The sequence below is a fragment of the Pelophylax lessonae genome (assembly GCF_965119305.1).
Source record: "Pelophylax lessonae genome assembly, chromosome: 4".
Classification (NCBI taxonomy): domain Eukaryota; kingdom Metazoa; phylum Chordata; class Amphibia; order Anura; family Ranidae; genus Pelophylax; species Pelophylax lessonae.
Genome location: NC_138771.1, coordinates 218066289 through 218089392, shown reverse-complemented (window position 1 = coordinate 218089392; position 23104 = coordinate 218066289).

Sequence of the window (23104 nt, the reverse complement as noted above, 5' to 3'; positions counted from 1 at the left end):
AGATGTCGCGAACATAAAATTTTATGTTCGCGAACTGCGAACGCGAACTTCCGCAAATGTTCGCGAACGGGCGAACCTGGGCGAACCGCCATAGACTTCAATAGGCAGGCGAATTTTAAAACCCACAGGGACTCTTTCTAGCCACAATAGTGATGGAAAAGTTGTTTCAAGGGGACTAACACCTGGGCTGTGGCATGCCAGAGGGGGATCCATGGCAAAACTCCCATGGAAAATTATGTAGTTGACGCAGAGTCGGGTTTTAATCCATAAGGGGCATAAATCACCTAACATTCCTAAATTGTTTGGAATAACGTGCTTTAAATCATCCAGTGTGTGAATACGATCAGGTATGATGTTGTATTGATCAGGTAGTGTAAGGGTTACGCCCGCTTCACAGTGACAGACCAAACTCCCCGTTTAACGCACCGCAAACAACCGCAAACAGTCCATTTGCAGTGGGCAAAGTACAGTCTGTGGGCCTGACACTCACTGGCAGGCAACTGCAATTATATTACAGAGGAAAAATGTAATTACTTTTTTATCTGCAAGGTGCTGTACCACCCTATATGAATGGTGGGCAGTGGGCACAGTACGGTCTGTGGACCTGACACTCACTGGCAGGCAACTGCAATTATATTACAGAGGTAAAATTTTATTAATTTTTTAACGGCAAGGTGCTGTGCCACCCTATATGAGTGGTGGGCAGTGGGCACAGTACAGTCTGTGGGCCTGACACTCACTGGCAGGCAACTGCAATTATATTACAGAGGAAAAATTAAATATATAAATATCACTACTTGTACTAAATTAATAGACGATGTTGTAATCCACTGCGCTTTAGGAAATACAGGTAACATAAAACCTGACAGAATAACACAAATAACGCAAATTGCTGCTACTTAAATGAGTAAATATAATAAAAAAATAAAATTCATCCAGAAATAATAGGAACTGGCTTTTTCATTTGAATTTCAGTAGCGCAGGGATGGTGATAACCTCTTATCAAATAAATAGGATGATAACATATACCAAAATATATGAATCCGATGTGATAAATATAAGCATAAAATCATAAATACATAAAAGCATGGAATCACATTAATAGGAGTCCATAAAGTCCATAGGTATAAAGTGCATAGAGCAATGAAAGTGCAAACATGAAGGATCACAGGTGCGACTTATGGGGACCACCCTTGCTTGCCACCACCACACAGTGCTGGGAGAAGTATCTGAAATTCAGGCTCACCAGACGCCTATGTCTAACCACTCTCATGGACTAGCCAACAACAGCATATAGTAAAATCAGGTTTCCTCCAGATCTCTGATTTGTGCTGCAAAGACTCCTCTGGAAGATTTCCTGGTAAATTTATAGTGAGTCTGAATTTCAGATACTTCTCCCGGCACTGTGTGGTGGTGGCAAGCAAGGGTGGTCCCCATAAGTCGCACCTGTGATCCTTCGTGTTTGCACTTTCATTGCTCTATGCACTTTATACCTATGGACTTTATGGACTCCTATTGATGTGATTTCATGCTTTTATGTATTTATGATTTTATGCTTATATTTATCACATCTGATTCATATATTTTGGTATATGTTATCATCCTATTTATTTGGTAAGAGGTTATCACCATCCCGGTTTTATTTTATTACTTACCTTGATATACGAATGTGGAGACACTGCTAGGAATTGGCTGCTAATCTATGGGCCCCTTTTATCCCATTTACTCTTACTCTATTTATAGTCTCTCATTTTTTACTACATCTGGTTGATGGTCAGCGCGTAGGCTCATGTTACCTTTTTTCTGCTTAGAAACTCAACATCCTTACATATGGTATATCTTACATATCCTTATACAAATTAAATCTTTCATATCCTTTATATAAACTCTTACATAAAGGACATTGAAAAATAGCAAACTCACTTGCCTGATCACCAGGTAAATATAAAGGGAACAAAGGAAACTAATGCGACCATCACATTTCAGTATTGGTAAACCTGAAATTTAAAATTTTAGTTTTTAGATGTAGATAAATTTTAACCACTTGTTGACCGCCCACACTACATTTACAGGCAGGCTAAATCACATACATGCATGTCATCCAGCCTTTTCTGGGTTAGGGGCACACAGCGTGCCGCTCCTGTCACGGATGTGTCCACTGAACACAGCAGATTGCGGATCCCGGTATGGTGGCTGGGGGATTGTGTGATTGCTGTCAACAAACCTGTTATGAATTAATTTAATTTGTGTTGTGTTTTTTCTGCAGATTGATGATGTGATTGGCCCACAGTTATCACATGGTACCTGAGCCAATCACAGCACCCTATACTATGTGATTAGCTGTAGCTGATCATCATTGTAACTGCAATCAAACTGTAAAAAAAAACACTGAAATACTCTGATGAGATTATGTAAAACAAAAAATATTACAAAAGTGTAAAACATGTTAAAGAAAAGAAAATAATAAAAAGCTTTACAAAATTGAATAAAAAATATTTTACATTTTTTTTTAACATACTTTTACCAGTCAGTATGCCTCATCATCGCCACCCCAGTCATATGATGACGCTGTACTGCACTGATGCCAGTGTGTAAAAAAAAAAAATGTAAAATTATTAAATTTCTTCATTTTCCAAAACATGTGACAATATTTTTTTAAAAACTCACCCTGCCTCTTACTAAATGACTCAGACTGTCTACTTTCCAAAATGGGGTAATTTGTGGGTAATTTGTACTTTCCTGGCATTTTAAGGGCCTTAAGAAATGAGTGGCCCTCAGTACATCAGGATCAATGAATTTTCAGATATTTATACCATAGCTCATAGATGCTATAACTTTTTTTTTTTTTAAACAATGTTTTTTATTGAGTTTTATCAAAAACCGTACAAACCTTGAAGGGAGAAAAAAAAATAAATAAAAAATATGCATAGGAACATAATGAATAACATTTGAAATCCACTGGAGACAATAGTAATGCCCAGAATACTCGTATTGATGCAACTTGGATGTACGCTTATTATGATGCAGTTCACATCTCATTCTGATGACTGATAGTCCGGCTCTTGTGCTGCAGGGCACTCCCCCCCCCCCCCCCCCCAGCACCCCAACTGGAAAATAGATGCTATAACTTTATTGCAAACCAATTAATGTAGAAATATTGGGATTTCTTTTTTATTAAAGACATAGAGCAGAATGCATTTTGGCCTAAATTAATGAAGACATTTGATTTATTGGATATGTTTTATAACAGTGTAGAGGATATTGGGTTTTTTTTCCAAATATTTTAATTTATATATCAAAAAATAAAAAACCCAGTGGTGATCAAAAACCACTAAAAGAAATGTCAATTTGTATAAAAAAGGATATACATTTAATTTGGGTACAGTGATGACACAATTGCCAGTTAGGCCCCACTCACACTATACGTGTTGAAAAACTCACATCTCTCGGACAATAGACAGACAATTTGAGATGAGTGAGCAAAAAATTTCCTAGATGGTCCCCCCAAAAATTAAATCATTTGTGTGTGTTGTTTTTTGGTTTAGCTATTATTTTATATATATATATATATATATATATATATATATATATACATATACATTTTTTTTTAATGTGCAGTATTTTCAGAAATGTGTACTTTTTTGCAAGATCTTTCAAGTAAGAGCCCTTCAAAACGTTTACAAGCACCATATTAAGGTATGGCCGTTGGCCCTAATATCACTCGTATAAAGCAACATGTTCTTGTTAAATTAATACAATGTCCAATGTCAGTTAAATATAAATTACTTAACTTCTGTTTTCACTATTTCTAACTTTTGAGCATAAACTGTTATTGAGGTGAATGTGTCAAGCTTATCAAATTTCTCAAGGCCAAGAAAATGAATGTAATTTCTTCCTCCCCATGATATACTTCTTATAATTGACTTTTCACAACAAAGCAGCTGGGTTATATTTGCTATTTGTAGAAGAAAATAATTTTAGCATGTCAATCAGATAGTGTAAGATAGGTTCTGCTTTGAAAAGCATACATGTATTTACCATGAGAACTGTATGCATTGCTACATGATCCTGCATTCAATCACATTATCCAAAAATAAACATATTCTGTAATGTCTTTGGCACATTTTTATGTTATAGCACATAATGATTAAAGTATAATGTAAGCACAATCTCTGAATTGTCATAAACAAAGTCAAAACCTTTTCATTTTTCTAACAATCCCACAAAGGAAAAACACTTATCTATATACTTACTGTATAAGAGAGCGTAAGTACATTGTAAAAAAATGTGAGCAATAGGCCAGTAATGTATAATGGACAGTTATTGACTATCCTTCTACACAGTGATCTACAATTAATCTGTATTGCTCCTCAGGCCATCACCAGGAGTTGTTGGGCCCCATACAACTGATACATCAGGCCTTTCAGTGAAATATTTCCGTTTCATGACTACAGTACAAAGAACGTTGAGGCTTAGAAGGAAGAAACGGACACATTCCTATGGCAGTTAAATATTTATGTAATAAATTAATTTAAAGCAAACCTGAAGTGCTATATACTTACCTAACCCCATGTTGTCAGCAGACAGCAGGTGCCTCAGGCTGAATTGAAAGGAAATAGGCACAGCTACAGATCAAAGACATAAAAACAGGGATATCTTTACTGATATCAAAAGTTACTGCTTACAAAAGTTAAAAAAAAAATGAAATACAGAAAATGAAAATGAAAGAGGTGTATTATACACACATTCACTCAAAAAGAACAAACTAAAGAGATGCCATGTACCAAGGCCTTAGCTTTCCACTCAAACAAACATAATTTACCAAGGACTTTGCCAGAAGAATATCTATAGCTAGTGCTCATTTTACTCACATGGGCTAACATCTCTTTTTTTACAAGATGGAAAATTTTTCATGCTCTTATTCAGAGCACAAACAGTGCATCTTTACTCTGCAGTTTCTAGCTGAGTGGTGTGCTGACATGCACTATATTACCAACTATATTGGGACGCCTGCCTTTATAACCACATGAACTTTAATGGCATCCCAGGATTAGTCCGTAGGATTCTATATTGAGTTGACCCACCCTTTGCAGCTACAACAGCTTCAACTCTTCTGGGAAGAATATTCACAAGGTTTAGAAGTGTGCCTATGGGAATTTTTAACTATTCTTCCAGAAGCTTACTGGCACTGCTGTGGATTAGAAGGCCTGGCTCACAGTCTCCACTCTAATTCATCTCAAAGGTGTTCTATTGGATTGAGGTCAGGTCTCTGTGTAGGCCAGTCAAGTTCCTCCACCCCAAACTCGCTCATCTATGTATTTAAGTCATGTTAGAACAGGAAGAGGCCATTCCCAAACTGTATCTACAAAGTTGGGAGCATGAAATTGTCCAAAATGTCTTGGCATGCTGATGCCTTAGGAGTTTCCTTCACTGGGACTAAGGGGCCAAGCCAAACCCCCTAAAAAACAATCCCACACTATAATCCCTCCCTCCACCAAATTATTTGGATCAGTGCACAAACAAGGTCCATAAAGACATGGATGAGCGAGTTTGAGGTGGAGGATCTTGACTGGCCTGCACAGAGTACTGACCTCAATGCGATGAACATCTTTGGGAGGAATTCAATTGGAGACAGGCCTTCTCATCCACATTAGTGCATAGTCTCACAAATGCGCTTCTGGAAGAATGGTCAAACATTCCCATAGGCACGCTTCTAAACCTTGTGGACAGCCTTCCCATAAGAGTTGACTAGGATACCATTAAAGTTCATGTGCGTGTAAAAGCAGGTGTCCCAATACTTTTGATAATATAGTGTATTTTTTTTCATTCCTTAACTATTTATATTGCATTCCCATTATCTCAAAATCTATTTCTGCTTAAACTTGCCACTAGAATTGATTTACTTAGATTTTCTTGCTTAGACTTGATCAAATTTGGCAAGAACATTTACATTCAGAATGCATTTGAAAACTTTATTGACATTCAAGTGAAGGTAATGACTAGCCTAATTGTGCAACATAGTTGTGGCACTGCCTGTATTAACATTACTGTTTTAAACCTATTTTTCTAATAACAACAGCCTCGTCAGTGTTAGAAAAAAACGTGTGAGTGTTATTCTGGTATATTTAATTATGTCACTTCCAGTGCTGTAATTCTTATTTGCCTCATTTACTCAATCAACAATATTACTTTGCAAATTTACAAATGTCCCAACAGTATTGCATAATAAGCAAGATGTCACCATTGTAATATAAAATTCAAAATGTAACTATAGCACTGCAAAGCATGACGTGTTTGTTTTTTGGCAAACATCAATGCCATTGCCATGTATGTTTATTGGGAAAGTTCAAAAACCAATAAGGCATGAAATTATTTAAATCCCAAGGGGATCCACACACACATGAGTTGTTACCAGATGTTGCTCAGACCTTGGAGAACAAATACCTAGTGGCAATTTTGATGTGGTAAAGCTCTGTGTGCTGAGAGGCCTGGTGTCTGGATGTTATTTGTATTTGTCTTATATGTTTTTCGTTTGTTTGTCAGGTATGCAAGGTTTTTAATGCACCTTATCTTTGTTTGTATATATCCTCCGATGCTGGGGGTTAATACACCACCTCTTTTACTCTGTAAAAATGTTTGTTACATAATCAATTTGAAAAATAAACATTTTTTTAATAAACCCAACCATGGATTTTTTTGAAGTAGCTACTTTATTACCCTAGCACTTAGTTACAAAGGTTTTGTTCTTAGTGTATTGGAAATGTGACTGTCATCTGCTGCAGGCATCATGTTCATACTCTTTGATGTTACCACATTTTATGGTGTCTATGTTGCATCATATTTGTCCCAGTCCAGTACAAAATACAACATACAATAGGTGAATGGCCTTTGAAAATATCCTTTAAACTGTAAGTTAATTACATGGACATGCACACACAAGCCAAACAAAACCACCTTGTTTGACACCTACACTGTTATTCAATGCTAACTGTATTTGTAGTGCAACAAAACATATGTAGGGATAGGCAAATGGAGCTGGGCTTGATTCGTGGCCATTTGTCAAGCCAATCACAAAGTCTGAAAATGGAAAACTTTAACTTGGGCCCAACTCTATGGAAAGTGAATCTTGAAAATCAGTAACAGCCATTTTCTAGGCTAGTAGGCAAGGGATTGTAAAACAAGGGGGACAAGGAGCTGGACACTGCCATGGGGGACATCTAACAACGCAAAAACACATTTTAAATTTATCATATAACAGGGAGAGGGTCCTTTTTATAATACATCTTCAAGGAGAACATTGAAAAAAAAAACAATCCTTTTACATGCATGGTATATGTATGGGAGATGCTGTTAACCTGTATGTGATCTGGCAGGCTAGTACTCTGTAACTATGATAAGAGTCACTTTGAGTACAGTTTAGCATGTAAGGAGTCCTGATAAGATGTGATGTACTAGTTGGCAGGATTGTGGATTTGTCACATACTCATGGTAAGGGGACCCAGGATTGATGATTGAAATAGAGGAAACAAGCTTGTTGTTTCTCCAGAATCCTATTGGTTTCTGTTCTGAGCCTTGCACTTGGAGGTTTTGTAAAGCTTTGAGTGGAAATAAACCTTTCAAGAGGGGAGGTGCTCTCCCCTTTCCTGGCCTACCAGGCTGCATGCTCAGATAAGGGTCTGGTATGGGTTTTGGGGGGGACTCAATGCCATTTTTTTTTAAATATTGTCATGGATTTCCCCTTAAAATTTATACCAGACACAAAGAAACTAGTATAGATTTTGGTGGGAGACCCCATGCCATTTTTTTATTTTTTTATTCTGTCATAGGGTTCCCCTAACCACTTAAATACAGGACACTTTCACTCCCTTCTTGCCCAGACCAATTTTCAACTTTCAGTGCTCATTGGCATCTATAGGAAATCCTGGTCAGTTTGACATGGCACTACTCCCAGTCTTTACCATTGGTATCTATGGGAAATCTTGGCCAGCTTGACATGGCACTGCTTCCTGTCTAACATTGGTGTCTATGAGAAATATTGGTCAGCTTGACATGGCACTGCTCCCTGTCTTTAACATTGGCGTTTTATGGGAAATCTTGGTCAGCTTGGAATGGCGCTGCTCCCAAACCATAAATGACAGGGACACCAAACCTGGGGAGCACCGAGAGGGGACCGAAGACTACAACATAGCCATACATTTTAAAAGTAGGGTATGCTTGTACACTACACTGACTGCACTAAATTGACTGAACACCCTATCCACTAACTGCCTGCCTATTATCTATTGTCACACAATATACACGACTGCTGTGTAAGCAGCAGCCTTATATAATGTGGGGCATGGACTTAGCCTCTGAGCCATGATTGGAAATAGGCCTCTAGCCAATCATGGCTCTCACAGTACATCGTGCTGTGATTGGCCAAAGCATACAGGTCAAGTGCATGCTTTGGCCAATCATCATCAATTAATGCACTGCAAGAGCGCAGTGCATTTTGGGGAGCTCATCGGCAGGCAAACTTCCCGCCGAGCGCCCCATTTGTTCAGTGAACACAGGAAAAGCTGATGTTCGGGTCGAACTTACGTTTGACTCGAACACACAGCCCATCCCTATCAATTATATGTTTGTAATAAACTGGCCAGTGTCAGAACAGTACATGCACATTTGAAATAGCAGCAAACAGAAAGAGTTCTGCAGTGTATATTTCAAAAAAGTTCCACATTGTAAATCCATCATTAATCAAAATGTTCACCGCTCGCTGGAAAAAGAAACCGATGACCGATAAGCACAGGATCGAGTTGGTGTTGATGGTATTCTTAACCGAATAGCAGCTCCCCGAACTGTCATCACATACATAAGAGAAGGGGACAGATTAGTGTTGTGGCCATATTTAGGCAATGCTCTAACTCGCTCCATTCCCCCCGCCCTCATTTGTTGGGCATTACTGACCATATAAGTGAATGCTCCGAGTGAAGTCAGTGTTTGATAAGGTTACCGTAGATACAAGTACCTGCTGCTTCCTTAGCAACCATTGACAGGTAGAAGCCGTCACATTTCTTCCACGCTGAATACTCTAAACATTAGGTGTTCAGATGAACATTTTAACAGGCAATGTTCGCACTGAACACTGAGCTCATCCTTACTAGTGAATATTCAAGGATACTTTACTGGGAGCAGCTGATTATAAAAAAATATATATACATATATACAGTATCTCACAAAAGTGAGTACATCCCTTGCTTTTTGTAAATATTTTATTATATCTTTTCATGTGACAACACTGAAGAAATGACACTTAGCTACAATGTAAAGTAGTGAGTGTACAGCTTGTATAACTTTGTAAATCTGCTGTCCCCTCAAAATAACTCAGTACACCCCTAAGTGAAAATGTCCAAATTGGGCCTTGTGTGCCCACCATTATTTTCCAGCACTGCCTTAAACCTCTTGGGCATTGAGTTCACCAAAGCTTCACAGGTTGCCACTGGAGTCCTCTTCCACTCCTCCATGATGAAATCACAGAGCTGGTGGATGTTAGAGACCTTGCGATCCCCGCTTTCCATTTGAGGATGCCCCACAGATGCTCAATAGGGTTTAGGTCTGGAGAAATGCTTGGCCAGTCCATCACCTTTACCCTCAGCTTCTTTAGCAAGGTAGAGGTCATCTTGAAGGTGTGTTTGAGGTCATTATCATGTTGGAATACTGCTCTGCGGCCCAGTCTCTAAAGGGAGGAGATCATGCTCTGCTTCAGTATGTCATAGTACATGTTGGCATTCATGGTTCCCTCAATGAACTGTAGCTCTCCAGTGCCGGCAGCACTCATGCAGCCCCAGACCATGACACTCCCATCACCATGCTTGACTGTAGGCAAGACACGCTTATCTTTGTACTCCTCACCTGGTTGCCGCCACACATGCTTGACACCATCTGAACCAAATAAGTTTATCTTGGTCTCATCAGACCACAGGACATGGTTCCAGTAATCCATGTCCCAAGTATGCTTGTCTTCAGCAAACTGGTTGCGGGCTTTCTTGTGCATCATCTTTAGAAGAGGCTTCCTTCTGGGATGACAGCCATGCAGACAAATTGGATGTAGTGTGCGGCGTATGGTCTGAGCACTGACAGGCAGACCAACCACCCCTTCAACCTCTGCAACAATGCTGGCAGCACTCATACATCTATTTCTCAACGAAAACCTCTTGATATGACACCGAGCACATGCACTCAGCTTCTTTGGTCGACCATGGTGAGGCCTGTTCTGAGTGTAACCTGTTCTGTTAAACTGCTGTATGGTCTTGGCCACCATGCTGCAGCTCAGTTTCAGGGTCTTGGCAATCTTCTTATAGCCTAGGCCATCTTTATGTAGAGCAACAATTATTTTTTTCAGATCCTCAGAGAGTTCTTTGCCATGAGGTGCCATGTTGAACTTCCAATGAACAGTATGAGAAAGTGAGAGTGATAACACCAAATTTAACACACCTGCTCCCCATTCACACCTAAGTCCTTGTAAAACACTAACGAGTCACATGACACCGGGGAGGAAAAATGACTGATTTGGCCCAATTTGGACATTTTCACTTAGGGGTGTATTCACTTTTGTTGCCACCAGTTTAGACATTATTGGCTGTGTGTTGACTTATTTTGAGGGGACAGCAAATTTACACTGTTAATCAAGCTGTACACTCACTACTTTACATTGTAGCAAAGTGTCATTTCTTCAGTGTTGTCACATGAAAAGATATAATAAAATATTTACAAAAATATTTAAACTAGGAAGGGGGGGCAAAAAAGTATTTAAACTAGGAAGGGGGGGCAAAAGAGTGGAAATACAAGAGTCCAATTGCCCCCCGAAACAATGCCAGAACAGGTCAGAAGCACAGAGGTTAAGAAATGATAAGCTCAGAGTCCTGTCCACAAATGCTCGCATTTTAGGTAAAAAAATCAATGAACTTGGGTCAATAATGGCATCTGAGAATGTAGATTTAGTGGCTGTTACGGAGACATGGTTTAATGAAAGAAATGACTGGGACATAACCATACCAGGGTACTCTTTATACAGAAGAGACAGAGAAGGCAAGAAAGGAGGAGGAGTGGCCCTGTATGTGAAAGATAGCATCAAATCTAACCTAATACAAGTTGGTGAGGCCAACATAGAGTCAGTTTGGGTTACGTTGCAGTTTGCTAATCATGCAGTAACTCGTGTAGGTGTGATATATAGACCACCTGGTCAAGTTAAAGAACTAGATGATCTACTAGTTGAAGAAATAGCTAAAATGACAATGAAAGGAGAAGTTATCATTATGGGAGATTTCAATCTTCCAGATATAAACTGGAAAACCAAAAAAGCAAGTTCTACCAGGAGTACAGATATTCTAAATTCCCTACTGGGGTTGTCTCTGCAACAAGTGGTTGAGGAGCCAACCCGGAGGGAGGCCATTTTGGATTTGGTATTCACAAATGGGGATTCGGTATATGATGTCATTGTAGGCGAAACCTTGGGATCTAGTGATCACCAGTCAGTGTGGTTTAATATAAGAACTGTGAAAGAGTCACACCACACAAAAACAAAAGTTTTAGATTTTAGAAAAACAGACTTTTCAAAAATGAAATTAGTCATAAATGAGTCCTTATCAGACTGGAACGGATTACATGGAGTCCAGGAGAAATGGGACTACTTAAAAGGTGCATTATTGAAGGCAACAGAAAATTGCATTAGACTTGTCAGTAAAAGCAAAAAAAGGAAGAGACCACTGTGGTACTCAGCAGAAGTGGCCCAAATCATTAAAAATAAAAAGCTAGCATTTTGTAATTATAAAAAAACCCAGAGCAATGAAGATAAGGAAATCTACAAGATTAGGCAGAAAGAGGCCAAGCAAGTTATAAGAACTTCTAAAGCGCAGGCAGAAGAAAAACTAGCTCAGTCTATGAAAAAGGGGGATAAGACATTCTTCAGATATATAAATGAAAAAAGGAAATTAAAACAAGGAATAACTAAATTAAAAACAAAGGACGGAAGGTATGTAGAAGAGAATAAAGGGCTAGCCGACTGCCTTAATGAATACTTCTGTTCAGTTTTTACAGAAGAAAAAGAAGGAGAAGGACCTCCACTCGAAAGGATGACTAATGAATCATTTGATGCATGTGTTTTTACAGAGGAAGACGTTCTAAGATTGCTGTCTAACGTGAAGACAAATAAGTCACAGGGTCCTGATGAGATACACCCAAAATTATTAAATAGCTTAGTGGTGAGCTGGCAAAACCATTAACAGATTTATTTAACCAATCATTAGTAACAGGAGTCGTCCCGGAAGATTGGAAATTGGCAAATGTCGTGCCCATTCACAAGAAAGGTAGTAGGGAGGAATCGAGCAACTATAGACCAGTGAGTCTGACATCAATAGTAGGCAAATTAATGGAAACCCTATTAAAGGATAGGATTGTGGAACATCTTAAATCCCATGGATTGCAAGATGAAAAACAACATAGGTTTACTTCAGGGAGATCATGTCAAACAAATCTTATAGATTTTTTTGACTGGGTGACTAAAATAATAGATGGTGGAGGTGCAGTAGACATTGCATATCTAGATTTTAGTAAGGCTTTTGACACTGTCCCACATAGAAGACTTATCAATAAACTGCAGTCATTGAGCATGGACTCCCATATTGTTGAGTGGATTAGGCAGTGGCTGAGTGACAGACAACAAAGGGTTGTAGTCAATGGAGAACATTCAGAACAAGGTCATGTTACCAGTGGGGTACCTCAGGGATCTGTACTGGGACCAATTTTGTTTAATATCTTCATAAGTGATATTGCAAAAGGCCTCGATGGTAAGGTTTGTCTTTTTGCTGATGACACAAAGATATGTAACAGGGTTGATGTTCCTGGAGGGAAACGCCAAATGGAAAAGGATTTAGGAAAACTAGAAGAATGGTTAGAACTCTGGCAACTGAAATTTAATGTGGATAAGTGCAAGATAATGCACCTGGGGCGTAAAAACCCAAGGGCAGAATATAGAATATTTGACACAGTCCTGACCTCAGTATCTGAGGAAAGGGATTTAGGAATAATTATTTCAGAAGACTTAAAGGTGGGAAGACAATGTAATAGAGCAGCACGAAATGCCAGCAGAATGCTTGGATGTATAGGGAGAGGTATAAGCAGTAGAAAGAGAGAAGTGCTTATGCCGCTGTACAGAACACTGGTGAGACCTCACTTGGAGTATTGTGCGCAGTACTGGAGGCCATATCTCCAGAAGGATATAGATACTCTAGAGAGAGTCCAGAGAAGAGCTACTAAACTAGTACATGGATTGCAGGAAAAAACTTACCAGGAAAGGTTAAAGGACCTTAACATGTATAGCTTGGAAGAACGAAGAGACAGAGGGGATATGATAGAAACTTTTAAATACATAAAGGGAATCAACTCAGTAAAGGAGGAGAGCATATTTAAAAGAAGAAAAACTACCACAAGAGGACACAGTTTTAAATTAGAGGGGCAAAGGTTTAAAAGTAATATGAGGAAGTATTACTTTACTGAGAGAGTAGTAGATGCATGGAATAACCTTCCTGCAGAAGTGGTAGCTGCAAATACAGTGAAGGAGTTTAAGCATGCATGGGATAGGCATAAGGCTATCCTTCATACAAGATAGGGCCAGGGGCTATTCATAGGATTCAGATATATTGGGCAGACTAGATGGGCCAAATGGTTCTTATCTGCCGACACATTCTATGTTTCTATGTTTAAAAATGTGAGGGGTGTACTCACTTTTGTGAGATACTGTGTATATATATATATATGCAAAGGGATTTAAAACTGGGTTTAAAGAGATACACGCACATATGCTGTAGATGCACGTTGGTGAGTAACATATTTCTAAAGTTGGTGAAATAAGTTTTGTTACATTATCACACTATGTGAGGTTTTTTTTCAATTTTTGTGGCGAGGAAGGAAAAAAGTGTAATGGTGACATTGGTGCTCGGCTAGTGTAATTTGCTATAAATAACCCAGTTGGAAATTCAACTGCTGCAACCAACTAAAACAAGATATCTGCGTCTTGAGTCAATTAGAAAATGAGTACGTGTTTAGTAGTTTGGGTATATGTTTGGGTATATACTAATAAATGCTTGCAAATAATAATACATTTTGTGATTATGTGGCAAATCAATCCCATGTGCTGCATAAAACATTGCAAACATCTATATATAAGAATAGTTTCAATATGTGAAATCTTGCATCATCATAAGTACACACCATATTGAAAGAAACATCAGATTCCAAAACGTAAATATGCAACCTGCACCAAAAACAGTGAGAAAAGCAATTTGGGTCTTCTCCCAATAAAGTAGTTTTAAAGTTTGTGAAACTTCAGTGCGTAAGTGATTTAAAGTGTTTCTATAGGGGTTCTGTGATATACAGTGTTTTTTTTGTGACCAGCCACCTTGTAGCCACGTTTGAGTGCAGTGCGCGCTCACCTGAAATAAAATACAGATTCACAGTAGCAGCTAAAAGACAGCCTTGCAGTGCTTCTCCGCTATCCACCTTTTGGATCCTCCTCTATACTGACCGATCAGACAAGGATGGAATACAGACTTGCATAAAGGTTAAGCTAGCCTTGGACTGTTTCTTTATCCACCCTTTATGATCCTCCTCTATCCTAAGCGATCAGACTCCATAGATGTATTCATATAAAGCAAAATAGGTTCATCATGCAGCATAGTTTTAAAATCTTATTCATTTAAAAGCAAAATTAATACACTCACATTGAGAAGAACTTGTAAAATGCCTTGAGCAAATTCTACATAGACATGGACTTTGCAAGAGCTGAGAGCAGCTTGCTTGCTTTCTCTCCAGCACGGATTGCGGTGACACCGGATCTGAAGTCATAGGCTCCTCCGACACATTACTTCACTAGTCCCATGAATTCTTCAGGCTCTGAAGTTCTTCTCAAATTGAGTGGAATGCTGTGGAGCATTCATCCAGTACAGCTCGGGTCTTATTGTGTGAGCTTCCTGTACACCCAGAGACAAGAAATCTTCACACCCAGACCTCTCCAGCCACAGCAAGGTGCCCAACAGGTCTGAGGTCTGTGCAAGCAGTGGACACTGAGTGTGGATCACCATCAACCCTAAAGGTGGTAATTGCCCAATTTTGCCAATATGAAAATATTTGGCAATCTCATCTGGTGAGTGGACATCTGAAGGGAAGAGGTGTCACCTGTGCAAGTGGTGTGGTGGATAGATATTGGATGAAATCCAATTATTATGGACACTTATGTATTATTGCTTCTCTATCATTTTTTTGGATTTTCAACTTTGTGATCGAGGACTTTCTAATTAATTTATTTTTGGATTTTATGCGCTTGTCATTCATGGTGACTTATTTATAGCTCCACTATCTACTATATTGCCTATACTATATTTTATTATTTGCAATGTGGTAGATATGTTGTCATGGCTTATATGTTAAAGTGGCAGCTGCTCATAGATACTTTTTTATCTATTATCTAAGATGTTTTTAGGTCAATATTGCATGAAGCAGTGGTAGGATCTATCTATAGGCATGCTCAGATCTCAGATCCTGTTGTTGTTCACACAAAAATGTATCATAAGAAACTAGAGGAAATGTTCAAAGATGAGGGATATGGATAGCATTATTTTAAAAATAAATCTACATCCCATCTGTGATTCATTCCAGCGGGGATCCGTGTCTCCATGGAAAAGATTAATTTTACTTCCTGTTCTAGGAGTCTTCTATGTATATCACCTCCACATACTGCTCATCTGATTCTCTGCACTGCACAAAAGGAAAATGAGGTCATATTGCCTTCATGGATTTTTAAAAAAATGCTTTGATATATTAGAAATGCTTTTTAAATTAGTAGAGGCAGTACCATTATAGTGCTCACTAATCCTGATGCGCAGAGACCTTGTAGTGCATCCCACAAACTGCAACCTACAGAGACTGCGTTCAACAACAAATATCACATATTTTGTGCTGCAGTTAATAAAGTCCTTAATGGGAAATGTTTTACTATTGTGGTATGAAGTAATAGTCCTGTGGTTCCTATTATGTTTGCCGCAGTACCGGAAAGTATTTAGCCCGCATCTATACGAACCTGTAACACTAAGCCAGGTGTTAGTTGAAAGTGAACGTGAAACTGATTTATAAAGACTTGGGGACTAAGAGTTAGCCAAAGTGCAAGCACGCAGGTAGGAGAAATTCAACAGTACTGTAGCCAGGTCACTATCTCTATTTAGAACAGGGAAATATTTGTTAATTATTTGTTTGATTTGGTTATACTCCTTGGAGAAGGTAGTGATGAATGTCACAGGGTGACTACCATTATCCACTTTACTACTATTCAGGGGCTTGCTTTTTTTTCAAATGAAATAATTTCTATCCCTATTAGAGGCAATGGCAATGGCTCTGTTCAGATGCCACTTTGGCATCCCCGATTTCTTAGCCGTAAAGAAATGTCATGACATTCTTTTTGGAAGCTTTTCCGAGTAGAGCAATTACGCCTGGCCCTAATAAATTCTCCAACTGGAATTAAAGGGAATAGTGTGCAAGGAGAGCAACTAGAAGCCAGGAGTAAGGAATTTCCTGCACTGGGTTTATGGAAAATTCTAGTCTCTATTTAACCTGTGCTCTGATTGCCATTGAGTGTAATGTCCAAAAAGTTGATGCTATCCTTTTTATGCTCGCAAGTGAATTCAAGATTTAAAATATTTTCATTCAAATATGAAACAAAGAAAATCAAGGCAGCATCCGTATAATCCCAAATTAAGATCAAATCATCTATATACCTTGCATACCAATGGATTTGGGAGGCATACAGATTCTGCTGTAAGAAAAGAAACTGTTCGTCCAAACTAACGCATATGCAGGTTGGCTCTGCAGCATTGCACATAGTGAACCCCATTGAAGATAAAATAAATATGTTCTAATAAAATGGTGACTGACAAAAAGATAAACTCTTTCAATGGGGGATCATATGTGCCTGTAAAAACTGATCCACCCATTCCTTAAGTCTCTCAAAAAGAGATCCTATACCTGCTACTACTGGGCACCCTTTAGGTGGATTATCCTTTTTGTGGATTTTTGTTTTTGTTTGTTTTTAAAAACCTGGGCTGGATCAGAACTAAGCATTGATAGGTAAAGGGATCACTAAGTTCACGCAAAGCTTCAGCTTTATAATCTCTTTACTACGGCACCCCCCTTATGTGCCCCCTGTATCACAATATCTTTGCTGGTCCTAAGATCAATAAGAGCTTGATTCTCGTTTTAACTGAGATTAATAGAGGCGGAGGCAGGGGTGGTTTTCCTAACCTCTTTAATAGACAGGAGCTCCTTCTCCACTAAATTCTGGAATGTATTGACTATATTGCTTCTAGATTGTACAGGATAGAAAAATGTGTTACTTATATAGGTAGAGTCCCTTTCAATACCATACATACCCCAGTGGATTCAGACTGCAGACTCTCTAAAGTGGAATTAGCAATTATGATAAATCCTCAAAAATAAATGTATCAAAGGAGTCTGCATTGTCTCGATCCACTGTGGGGGAAGACGTACATGTGTTAATGGGTGTGGAGAAATGTTTTTTCAACAGGACAAACTTATTGACATCTAAAAGTGTAGAAAAGACATCAAAATGCACTGTTGGGGAAAATGAAAGGCCTTTGGATAATAGAGAAACCTCAGAGAATGTAAGTGGAACGTCAGATAGATTTACAACATTCATAATATTTTCATTATCATCTCTGTCTACCTGTTTTAGTCCTATTTGTTCCTTGCTCTGCCTGGATAGGTTGTTCTGCTTGTCATTGGTTCTGCATGTCCCCCTCCATGTTTTTCTTTTTTGTATTTGGGGTTAAAAGTCCCAGCTGAGTTTTTTGGCATGGTGATGTTAGTATCCTCTTTTGAAAACACTGATGTAATAGAACCATGTGACAAGACTGGAGATTCAACACTGTTTGCATCTGAGAATTCTGCTTGTGAATCTGACTGCTTCTGGGGAGCTAAAACTCACATGTCTGTTAGTGTTCTGCCTGGATCTCCTTCTATTTTTCAGGATGGAGTGCAGTCTCCCAGGTCTCTTATGGACATATATGAGCCCCTGTTCATATGTGACCATAACTTCACGCTCTAGTTTCTCAGTGTGTGCTGTTAAATCACCCTGCAGAGTTGTATAGGTAGCCAGTGGCTGGTAAGGGTAAGATTTAAGAGAGTCTTTCAGGAATTCCATCTCTATTGTAACTGATTGTAGCAGAATCTCCTCATGTGTAACAATCAGGTTCATTAACCTCCCTGGCGGTATGATTCTGTCAGGAATTCTGTACCAAAAGCAGTACAATTGTTTTCATGGAAATTTGGCGTTATGTATTATAGGCCTACAATTCTTAGTAATTACTGACTTAAACCTGACCAAAACAAGAGTCTAGTAGACATCCCAGATGTTATAAATTTGAAACACAAACGCATGAATTATAATCGAATCAATAATATAATTTTATTATTTAATATATAATATATATAATAAAATTATATTATTGATTAGATTATAATTCATGCATTATATATTATATATATATATATATATATATATATATATATATATATATATATATATATATATATATATGTGTGTGTGTGTGTATATATATATATATATATATATATACACACATATATACACACATATATATATATATATATATATATATATATATATATAATATATAACGCATGAATTATAATTGAATCAATAATATAATTTTATATGCATATATATATATATATATATATATATATATATATATATATATATATATATATATATATATGCATATAATATAAAATATAATATATATATAATATAAAATGTGTTATGTGTTTGTGTTTTGTGCAACGTTTTTTTTTTTTTTTTAAATTTCTCTCCCTAGTTCCGCTCCCATGCAGCATTGCTGCTGCAGGGAACGGAACTAGGGAGTCATCACACCGACGGAGGACGGAGGAGCGGCGGGACTCTCGGCTGGCTAATTTCTCAAAGATTTTAGCACATGTAACTGTCAGGATAGGACAGCACATGTAGCTGACAGTATAAAGCTGTCAGATCTTTAGTATAGATCTGTGAAAAGTTCAATGATCTATCAGGTCTCTCATCCATGCCAAGATTTTTAGTCAGACAGTCTGTACCTGCAAGTTCTGAAGTCACTCCAGTAGCCATGTTGTCAATAATATAGATGGAAAGGTTGATATTTACACCTAATGGTGTCCGTGTATTAAAAGGATAAGTTCACCTTTAGTAGCATGTTACATGCTACACCCATATTTAGGGTGTAACATGCTCCTATCCATCCATCTCCTGCTGCCAGCGCTCCCTGCTCTGTGACAATGGGGAGGGGATCCTCTCCCCACACCCGCTGTCACAATTCGAAAACAGTTCAGCTGTGCAGGGCTTCCCCCACATGGCTGTGTCTTTTATTTACAGTTTCCTGTGAATGAATAGACTACAAGTACCATCATCTATTGCAGTTAATGGCTTGTAGTTCTCTGTGAGGGTGTGAGGGTGAACTGTGAGGGTGCTGGTGAACATCTTCATACAGTAGTTCATTGATTCTTACTGCTATTCAGTAACTGTCTGGCCATATCAGAGGTACTGAGAGTCTGCACGATCCAGGCATTGCACCTGCAATCTGCGATCATGGGTGCAATGCTTTACAGGATGCAATGTAAAAAAACATAAATGCACATTTTTTAAGATGTGCATTCATTTTTTATTTTATTTTACAAAAGGTGAACTTAGCCTTTGAAATCAATAAACAAAAGATGGTTGAAATTTTTGTTTTAGTGTTTTCTAGATGCAGGGCTTTTTGACTGCAGTGAATAAGTTACACATCTTGCTATTGTGTGCAATTTGATATTTCATTGCAAAACAATTTCAAGATGTCAGTTTGATGTAAATGTTCGATGTAAATGTCTTTCTGCAGGAAAATACTGATGCAGGACCTTACAATAGCCACATTATGAACAAATTACTCTACCTTGTTTTTTCTTGATACATTTGCACTGTGACTACTAATTATTCTATACAACACTCCACAAACAACTTACAATTGAAAATATAGATGATATGAAATCTGTTCAACATTTAAGAAAGAAATATTAATTGAAATTTACAGTCAACACCTATATGCATTTTATAAATCTGGATTTATTGTAAAATACATAATTTATTCCTAAACACATACACTTAGCCTTAAATAAAATAAGAGAAGGAATTTATTAAAAGCAAAATGTTACAAACAAATAATAACACCAAAAAATATGTACATTTGCTTTTTTATATCATTGGTATCATTTGTATTTTTTCATAGATTTGTTTTATTTTAAGATTATAAGGTTTTATAATGCATGGAAAACACATATAAGCATGTTCAGCAAGAAACAGTAACATATGAATGAACGAAATTACAGTAAAATAAATCAATGATTTGTCATTGATGTCATTGTAAAATAAATCAATAAACAATGATTAACAAATTGTAACGGAGTTTCACTTACGTATTTAACATTGTATAATATATATAATATGAAAATATAAGGGTGCACTGATAAAGGTAAAGCTGCTACCGAAACTATACCTGATAGTGATTAAAAATGATAAAAAAATATTTTTTTTAGCGCACCTATTTTTTTATCATTGTATAATATATATTTATCTAATAGAGTGGAGTTCCTCTTTAGACACTATCATATTTATTAAATGTGCCCATGGTGGTATATTGGGCCCTGCAATATTATGAGTACACTATAAAAGATATCTCCCTGATATCCCTATATTTCCTTTTTCAGTTAATTAAACCTAGTGATCTTTCATAGTTGATAAAGATAGTATGTAGGCAGGGCCGGATTAAGAGCATCATGGGCTTGGTGCTGAGGATTTTGAAGGGCCTTAAGGGCCGTGCCTTGGCATGCACCCAGAGGAGGAAGGGTGCAGCCATGCATGCCTAATTCCACATGGGATGCTGTCTCTGAAGCCCATAAACACATCCATGCATCGGCAACTGTCCCTCCTTGTCCGGCCTTCATGCTGTGTGGGGAGGTTCTGAGGGAGCTGCCTGGGGAAGCGAGCATAGAAGCCAGACTTCTGTGTTTACAAGTGACAGAAGAGCGGTAACAGTGAATATGGCCAACCTGGGGCCTATATAAAGGTAGGGGCCTGGAGCTGCAGCTCCAATAGCCCCTACGTTAATCTGGCCCTGTATGTAGGTACAATCACAGATCTTAATAATATTATAAGAATGGAAAGCTGTCCATTATTTATATCATTGATATTTTCCTTAGGTTTCATACTATCTCATTGACACAGTATATGTATTTTATATCATTATTTGATATGTATTCCACGACATCTGCGCAATCATATTTAGATGCAGCATTATAGTTAAAGATTGATTTTTATTTGTATCAATTTTGAACATTGTTAAAACATTTTTTTTTAATATGTATCTTTCCGTCAACACAATATATTGTAAAACGAGCAGCTTGGGTTCCTCACTGTTGTGCATGCATCACCGACATGGCTATGTTTATAGTTGCATACATACACAACGGGTTTTCCTGACAACATTGTAACATATTGTAGAGGCACGCTGATTCTCCGAGTAAAGGCACGCAGATCCATTCATTCAAAAGCCGGCAGATTCACCAACCAATCACATCCCTCTGAGGAAGACACGTAGTCCCTGTGTTGTCATGCGTAGGGGAGGGGCCAAGTCCACATCAATGAACAGCTGTTTGGCAGTGAGAGGAATGCCAAAGCCTAACAGTGAGCGGATTACCGGGCTTCTTCTGTCATTGCAAAGATCTAATTTCACCCAGTTTGTTCAGTTTGGTGCGCTCTATGCACCTCACAAATGTGTGTGATCTATTTTTATTTTTATAAAACATTTTTTTAAGCAAAATGGTATTTGCACTATGGATCTATATATTTTTCTCCCATATATGTGACCTGCTGATCCCATCTAATTAAGCTGAGAGGCAGCACACTGGAGGAGACGATCCACCTTTTATCTGCAGGGATATGTTAATGCGATATTTGACCAAGCTTATTTGCCAGGTCACACTTCTTAAGGCAAGAACTCACTTCGAGGGGGGTCACAAGAGTGGAGGTGACACCTTTGGAAACACGTTTTACAAGTTACAGTTCACGGATAGCAAATTTTCTTTTTAATTTAGCAGCACTGGTGAATGGGACAACTTTTTTCATCTTGGAAACACGGACAATATTTTTTATTTATATTTACCTTTATATATATTTTTTCTCAACACCATTATGAATCTTATTTATGCATATATAATATATGTGTCTACATATATTCTGTATACTTGATACACTTATAGGATACAAACAATATTTAATATTCAGTTTATTGATTTTTAGAATATTTTTGGCACTTGATATATAGATGTGGTGTGTATTTTATAATTACGTTGGCACTTGATAGATAGATGCTATATATCACACAATATTTATTTATTACATTTATAAATTTAGGATGATCTAGAATTGGTAGAAGTGAAGATGGGAAAGGAGGGATCCCATAGTTATTAAAAACATGTTTACAGTGTTTATTAGGAAGTTGTAATAGTAGGATGATTTCTTAGTTATGATCATGGAAGAATTGGGCTCCCTAGGAGAGCAGGGAGGTGAATGGGAGAAAAAGATTGTTCTGTGGATACCCATTTTTTTGTATCAGAATGTCGAAACCAATCTATAGCTCTTGAAAGGTTAGCAGCTAAATAGTAAAGCTTATGTCAGGGAGCGCCAGTCCTACTAGAGTTTTTGGTCTGCAGAGAGTTGCTTGGTTAATCCTGACAGATTTAAAAGTCCAAACAAATTTTTTAAATATAGCTTGAAATGTTTTGAAAAAACTGTCAGGAATTTTTGTTGGGATAGCTTGAAAGAGATAAAAACTCCTGGGGAGTACATTCTATTTTAAAACATAACATCCACCCTCTATGAAAAATTACAAGAAGACCAGGATGACAGTTTAGAACAAAATTTGGAAAGTAATGGAGAAAAATGATTCCTGTACAAAGT